This window comes from Lucilia cuprina, chromosome 4 (genome assembly GCF_022045245.1).
Source record: "Lucilia cuprina isolate Lc7/37 chromosome 4, ASM2204524v1, whole genome shotgun sequence".
Classification (NCBI taxonomy): domain Eukaryota; kingdom Metazoa; phylum Arthropoda; class Insecta; order Diptera; family Calliphoridae; genus Lucilia; species Lucilia cuprina.
In genome coordinates this window covers 96496996-96504897 of record NC_060952.1, presented here as the reverse complement: position 1 = coordinate 96504897, position 7902 = coordinate 96496996, and positions in this window count along the sequence as shown.

The window sequence follows — 7902 nt, the reverse complement described above, 5'->3', positions numbered from 1 at the left end:
CTATAGACTAGACTATAGACTAGACTATAGACTAGACTATAGACTAGACTATAGACTAGACTATAGACTAGACTATAGACTAGACTATAAACTAGACTATAGACTATGACTAGACTATGAATCGACTACAATGTTTCATTTACGAATTAACCGTTCTACTAAAATCTGAATAAAAATAAAATTCTGCAACGTAATTATTTTCATTTTATGACAAATAAAACAATCTCAAGTTCTCCACGTGCATCTGGTTAATTATAGGTAATGAAAACCTAAACATTTATAATTAAATTTCTTTAAACAAAATATTTTAATTGCCTGTGGCTTTTGCACGACTGTGGTTTTTCCCAACCTAAGCTACAAACAACAAAAAACTGTTTCAATTTACATTATTGACTTGTCAAAGCTTAAACAACACTAAACTGTCAATTTATGAAATATTTTCCATAAAATCTCAATTTTCATTTAATCGCGTCTAAAGAGAAAAATATAACACTTTAATACGTTTTATATTTGTCACCAAACCCCAACGTCTGTCATCGTTATATGGAAATGCTGGCTGGCAATCGTTTTCGATGTGAGATAGATTTAACAACAAAATATTTAAAACCAATATGGTGGTTTAAAGTCAGAGGTTTAAGATAAATCTTATCAATTCTTATTCTTATAATTCAATCAAATGTAACTGATAGTTTTCATATGTTAGTAGGTAAACCAGAGTAAGATTCAAGATATAGAATTTAAAACTTTTATTTAAACCACAATAATTCCCAGCAGGTGAACTGAGTGTATCAAGTGTTTCATTGTCTGTTTCAGAAAAAAAACTTTTATTTGAATTCAAACCGACTTTGTGTTATAGTTTCTATTTTTGAAGATAAAGTTTATATTATGATCTGTATTTTTTTTCTTCATTGTTGGATTTATTTCATCAGTGGGTGCACTTGAATGTCTATGTAAATGTTTCTGTATCATTTTGATGAAAATTATTTAACTTTATGATATTTTATCATCATTCATCTCTCAGCTTAATTTTATTTTTATTCTTCTTTTCTATACAGTTGTTTTTTCTGGGTTAATTGTATTTAGTAATGCTGCGCCGAAAAAGTGACTTTTAATAATTGTTAATTAGGTGTTAAACCACATGGTGGGTTTCAGACAATAAAACATTTTTATTTGTTTAAAAAAAAACAACAATATGAGTTATATTTTATATAAAGAAATAACTGTAATTCACTTGTGGTTTGTTACAGATTTAATCATTTAATTTACTATTTTGTCTATTAGACAAAAGTTAGATAAAATAACTCTTTTTGATTTTGCAATATTTATAATAAATTTTTGAAAACTATATCAATGGCTCCACTTTTGTATTTTAGACGAAACTATTCATTAGAAAGTAGATTACACTATATACTAAAATTAAAATGAAGTAGATTATAGGAAAGAATGTAGACTAGACTATGGAAACTATAGACTAGACTATGGTCTAAACTATGGACTATAGTATAGACTAGACTTTAAACTAGACTATAAACTCGACTACAGACTGGACTATAGACAAGAATATAGACTAGACTATTGTCAATAATATAGACTAGACTATAGACTAAACCATAGACTAGACCATAGACTAGACTATTGACCAGACTATAGAATAGACCATAGAGTAAACTGTAGACTAGACTATATACTAGACTATAGACTAGACATTATACTCGACTATAGACTAGAATATAGACTAGACTATAGACAAGAATATAAACTACACTATAGACTGGAGTATAGACTATAAACTTATCTGTATACTAGACTATAGATTAGATTATAGACTATAAACTAAACTATACCATAGACTAAACTATAGAATAGAACATAGACTAGACTATATAATAGAATATAGATTAGACTGAACTATGCCTAACCTTTAGACTACACTATATACTAGCCTATAGAATAGACTATAGACTATAAACTAAACTATACCATAGACTAAACTATAGAATAGAACATAGACTAGACTATATACTAGACTATAGATTAGACTTAACTAAGCCTAACCTTTAGACTACACTATAGACTAGACTATAGGCTAGATTATACACTAGACTAGACTATAGAATGGACTATAGACAGGAATATTCAGAAGACTATTGACAAGAATATAGACTAGACCATAGACTAGACTATAGACTAGACTACAGACAAGAATATAGACTAGACTGGACTATAAACAAAACTATACCATAGACTAAACTATAGAATAGATTATAGACTAGACTAGATTATATACTCGACTATATAGACTTGATCATAGACTACATTATATACTATATGAAAGTTGTTTCACAACTAGGACAAAGTTTTTGGCCATATTCTAATTTTAATACTATTTTTTCTTTACAGATATTAACGTTTCAAAATAGTTTTGATGATTACCCAATTTTCAAAAAACTAACCGGAGCTCAGCTGTTTGCATTTCAAAATGTCTTATCTGAAGAAAAACATTCACAAACTGAAGGCGCCAAAATTTATCACCAAAAGTTCCATCAAATGCATTATAACTCATTTAAATATCTTTACAATTTTTGGAGTTATTCCATTAAAAACAAAAGTATTTAACGGTAAATTACCTACTACAAAATTCTGTTCACTTATTATTTCTAGAAAATTTTGAGAAATTTCCAAATTGATATTTTGCCAGTTTTATTTTAAAACGTTATTCCAAAAGTGTGCGATTTGGTAATAGTTTGGTCGGCCCATTTCCTCAGCCACTTTATGTGATCAAGGAGTTTATATTTCACTTAAGCCGCAGGTACACACTATGCGTCAACGCGTTACTCTCTTTTTATACCTAGATCGCGTTCTACGCTTCAAGTTACATGCTACACTTTTAATGTGTCAATATTGTTTTATTTTATTTGAAAAAAAAATATGATTAATACGCATTAAATAAAGAATGTTAAAAGTCAAAATCAGCTGACATGTTCGTGTACCGCTTGTGACGCTTATAAACGTAGAAAGTTGATCTACTTTAAACATTCTACGCGTCAAGGCATTCTACGCTTTTGTGCTTGTAACTTTTAGCATGTAAATACATTGATTCTACTTTTTTGACAGACGCATAGAATGTGAGAAAGCGTAGAACGCGTGGTGTGGTCCTCCAGCTTTAAGTGTTTAGTCGGTAAATGGAGGCGTGGCGTAGTGAATATTATATTGGTTGAAAAGCTGGCATCTTAATCTATAAGTATGTTAAATTTCACACTAATATCTTAACTAATTTCAGAAATATAACTTTGTTTTGAAAGTAGTAATCAAATGATTATTTTGACTCTTTACCTTGAAACATTTTAGCACATGTGTCTACATCTTTGTCATTAGTGGAGATATTGTTCGAAAATTTGGCTTATTTATAGGGAATGAAGTAAGCTTTCCTTTGCTGTTCAATGGTATTATCAAAAGTTTCTTTTGTTCCATGATAGAAATCATAAACTATATATTTTTTTTTAAAACGTTATAACTTAAAAATTTGAACAGATATTAACAAAATGTTTGATGTTTCTAAGAGAGTGGGTACTGCCACGCCTACGCCTTTATGTTATTAAGAAGTTTGCTTTATAACTCGGAAATTATAGGAGTTAGTGATTATTACTTTATGTATATGATAGTGCACTTGAGGAAATTTTAAATAATCAACTTTGCCACGCCCACTTTTATAACGTTTTCCTTCTAGATATTTTTAAACTTTTTAGTAAACTTACCCTTTTTTGTTAACTTTTTTATTATCTCACATTTTTCTTTAAATAAAAAAATTTACAACTTTTTAATTCATTTCATAAAAATTTCATTGTTTTTTATTTATATCATTTTTTTGTTGTTTGTTCTATTTCATTTTTTTGTGTTTTTTCTTTTGTTGTTGTTTTAATTAAAATTACTAATAATAAATTTTAATATAGACTAAAAAAATATGTTTTTTTTTGTTTTGTTTTATAATTAAGTACAATTATTTATAATATTTATATTTTATACATTTATAATTTAAAAAAAATACTACATACAATTAATTATGTTTAGCATATGATTTTATACAATTATAAATATGTGTTTTTGTTTTTTTTTCTGTTTTTAAGTTAATTTATATAAAAAAACAATTGTTGGTTTTTTAAATTATAAGCAAAAATAACTAATTTTTAAATAAAATAATTAAAGTAAAAATTTTTATGTTTGAATTATAATACAAATAATTTAAAAAGGGAAGCGCAGTTTAAAATTGAAATTAAAATTATAATAATAAAACAATTGGGATATAAAAAAGTGCTAAATAAATTGAAAGTTTATATACAAAATCATTAGTTTAAACTGTTTTCAGAATGTTTACACAATTTTGTAATAAAAAAAGAGAAATTAAAATATTCGTGATCAATAATTTTGGTGTTTTTTTTAAGATCATTTAAGAAGTTTTTATAATTGTCATTTACAAAAATTCTCTTAATTTTTATAACTTCTTCAAGATTTGAGAAGATGTCTGAATAGAAAATTCTTATTATGCCACGCCCCTTTTACACTTAAAACAAATTGTGTTGTGTGATCACGAATACTTTAGTTCTTACGCCGTTTTTTTTTCAATTTTAAATAAACCTTTGATAAATGTTTATGAATAAGGCAGTAAATGTTTAACAGATTTTTTAAAACATTTTTAATGTGAATTCTCTGCCATAAAACCAAAAACTCAAGGACTTTCTAGATCTGCTGGAAAGTTTTTTGTTTAGAAACAACTTTGAAATCTCTTAGTGATATAAATTAACAAAATCTTAAAGATAAAAGTTTCAAAATCATTTGCTGGAAATAACTTAGAACTTGGCATTAAAATTTTTAAGTTTTTCTTAAGAAAACTGCTTTTGAATCTAAAGACTTCTTAGAATGTTTTTGACACAATTTGTTAAAAAAAACTTCGATTTTTCTCTGAAAAAAAGTTCCAAAAACATCTGCTGTAAAGTTTAAACAAGTTTAGTGTGCAAAGTGTTCGAGTAGCCCCCGGGGTTTACTGACCATTGTAATGCCAAACATACAAGATATTTGTATTCTAATTCGAAATTGCTTACATTTTAAGAAAATTTATTTTTTTGTGTAATTGATTTTCTAGAGTATACCCCTTAGGGGTTAACGGACCAATACACGAACAAACTACAAATATTCAAATTGTAATTTAAAACTCCTTTTATTCTAAAAAAATCTTCATTAATTTTTCTTAAATTGGACTGAAAAGTGCTCTAGATCTTTTAAAGTGACCCAGGGGGTTTACCGACCGATAGAAAAAAGTAAATCATAGGAATCTTAAATTAACTAAAACTGACTTTTGTGGATAGAGAACCCCCCAGGGCTTAACAAACAATAAGTTACTAACTGAAAATTTAAAAACTTTTATATATGGTTTAAACTATAAATAACTTGTGCGGTTGAGAACCCCCAGGGTTTAACAAACAATACGCTACTTACTAAAAAGGTAAAAATATTTTCATTTTATATGGTTTTATAACCATTTGAAAAGGATGTACAAGTAGCCCCCGGAGGGCTGTTGTAAAATTTTAATAAGAAAAACTTAATATAAGATTGTAAAGGAAAAGTTTTCCTTAACCAATAAAAACACTTATCCCGTCTTGTCTTTAGAATAAGAAAACATAAAGTTGACTGGTGACCCGAGGGGGTGGGGGGTAGGTCAATAACTCTTTGCTTTTAAAACAAGTACTTAAGGAATTCAAAAACAAAAATCCTTTAAATCTCAAACTATTTAGCATTATTAAGGATTTAAAAGAACTCTTTTGAGAAAAATTAAACTTTAAGGGGTTAAAGCCAATTGTTTTTAGCTAGAAAATCCATTTAAATTTCTATTTTTGTTAAATTTTGGTTTAAAAACTTTTTTTTACAAAAATCTGTTAAACATTAAAATAAGTGCATTAATTTGTTTTTTTTTTAGAAAATAAGTTTTCAATTTTTTATTTTTTTGTTTTGTTTTTTTTTTCATATTTTTAAATATTTACATTTTTAGTTTTTTCATTAATTTTAGAGTTTTTTTTGTTATATAATTTTACACTAATGAGGAACCTTTTGCTTTATATTTAATTTGTTTTTATATTGTTGTTTTTTTTTTGTAGATATTTTTTTTTAATGAAAATTGTCTTCCCTTTTGATTAAATAATTTTTTTTTTAACCTTGAGATCAATCTAAATTATATTATTTTTTTTGTCAGAAAATAGTGTTTTAAAAAAATAACAACACAATATATATTTTTTTAATTTATAAAGATTTTTTGTAATAATTTATATATTTAAAGGGGGAGAAGATTTTTTTATACATTTTTTTGTTTTTAAAGGTTAAATTCCAATGTTTTTTTTTTGTTTCTTCTTTAAATTTAGACTTAAAAATTAATAAATTCAATATACAGTTGAGTTTTGTTTAAAATGTATATTATTTAAAAAAAAAGTAAAAATTATTAAAAAAAAATAATAAAAATTATAAAATTTAAAGTTAAAGAAATAATAATTTTAAAAATATGACTTATTTTGTTGAAAACAAAAATGGTTAGACAAAACACAAAATGTCAATATGAAAAGAAAAGTTTAAAAAACTTTTAAAAAGTTTTTTTTTAATTTGTTTTAAAAATTTATTTTTTTATTTTTAAACTTAATTTTGTATACCCACTTTTGTTTTGCTGTTAATATTTCTTTTGTATATTTTGTTTAAATAAAAAGATGTGTTGTTTTTTTTTTGTAAATTTTTTTTTAATATATAAAAATTTATTGTGTTTTTTTTAGATTTTTTTTCAAATTTTGTTAATTTAAATTTTAAACAAAATTTAGAGAAAATTATAAAAGCAAAAAATTTAAATTTTATTAAAAAAAATAAATTTTATAATAAAAAAAATTAGTAAAAAATGTTTTTTTTTCAAATTTCCATTTTTTTAAAGATAAATAACTAGTGTCTTCGTTTGTTTTGCAATTTGTTTTTTTTTATAAAGAAATTAAATTAAACTATATAAAAAATATATATAAAAAATAATTTTTTTAAATACTAAAAAAAATAATTAATATTTTGTATACAAATAGTTAATTAAGTCAAGGATTTTTTTTCGTTTTTTTTTCCAATCGTTTTTCAAGGTTATAGTTTTTTTTTTAAAAAATAAACTTAATAATAATTTATTAATAAAATTAAAAACTAATATTTACAGTAAACAGCTCTTTGCATAAAAAAGAGCTTTTTTTAAATATATAAAGTACTAACGAGCTTAAAATAAGAAATTAAAGAGCCAGAGAAAGAATTATTTACAAAACATATTTTAAGATTTTTTTTCGATTTTTTTTTTTGGGAACTAAAACATGCGTCAAGTGTTTAGAGAGGCGGGGGAGAGGGCAGAAGGGAAAGCTTAAGAAGCAGAAGAAATTGAAGCTTTGTCTTTTTATTTGGCTTTGTTATTACAAAATGAAATTTGAAAAAAAAAGTCAGAAAAGGATTTTTTACATAAAAATTTATCAGCTTCAATTTGTTAAGAGAAAAAAAGAATTAAGAGAATAGTTAAGAGTAAAGGAATGTGTGTATATTGTTTTAGTTAAAGTTAATTACTTAATGATTTTTTTGTTTATTGTTTTTTTTTTTAAGAAAATTATGTTTATTTTAATTATACACCATAGATTTTTTTCTTTCTAAATTTAAATTTTCATATAAATCAGTCCTTGTTTTATTTTTAGCTTTAAACTTATTTAAAAAAAATAGTATTAAGTTCAAATACTCTTTAAATTTAAGAGCACAGACAAGTTGCAAAGAGACAAACAGAAAATAAAGAGAAAAAAGTGTTAGCAGAGACAGTGAGAGAAAATGTTTAAAATTTAATGAGTAGTTTTATATAAAATATAT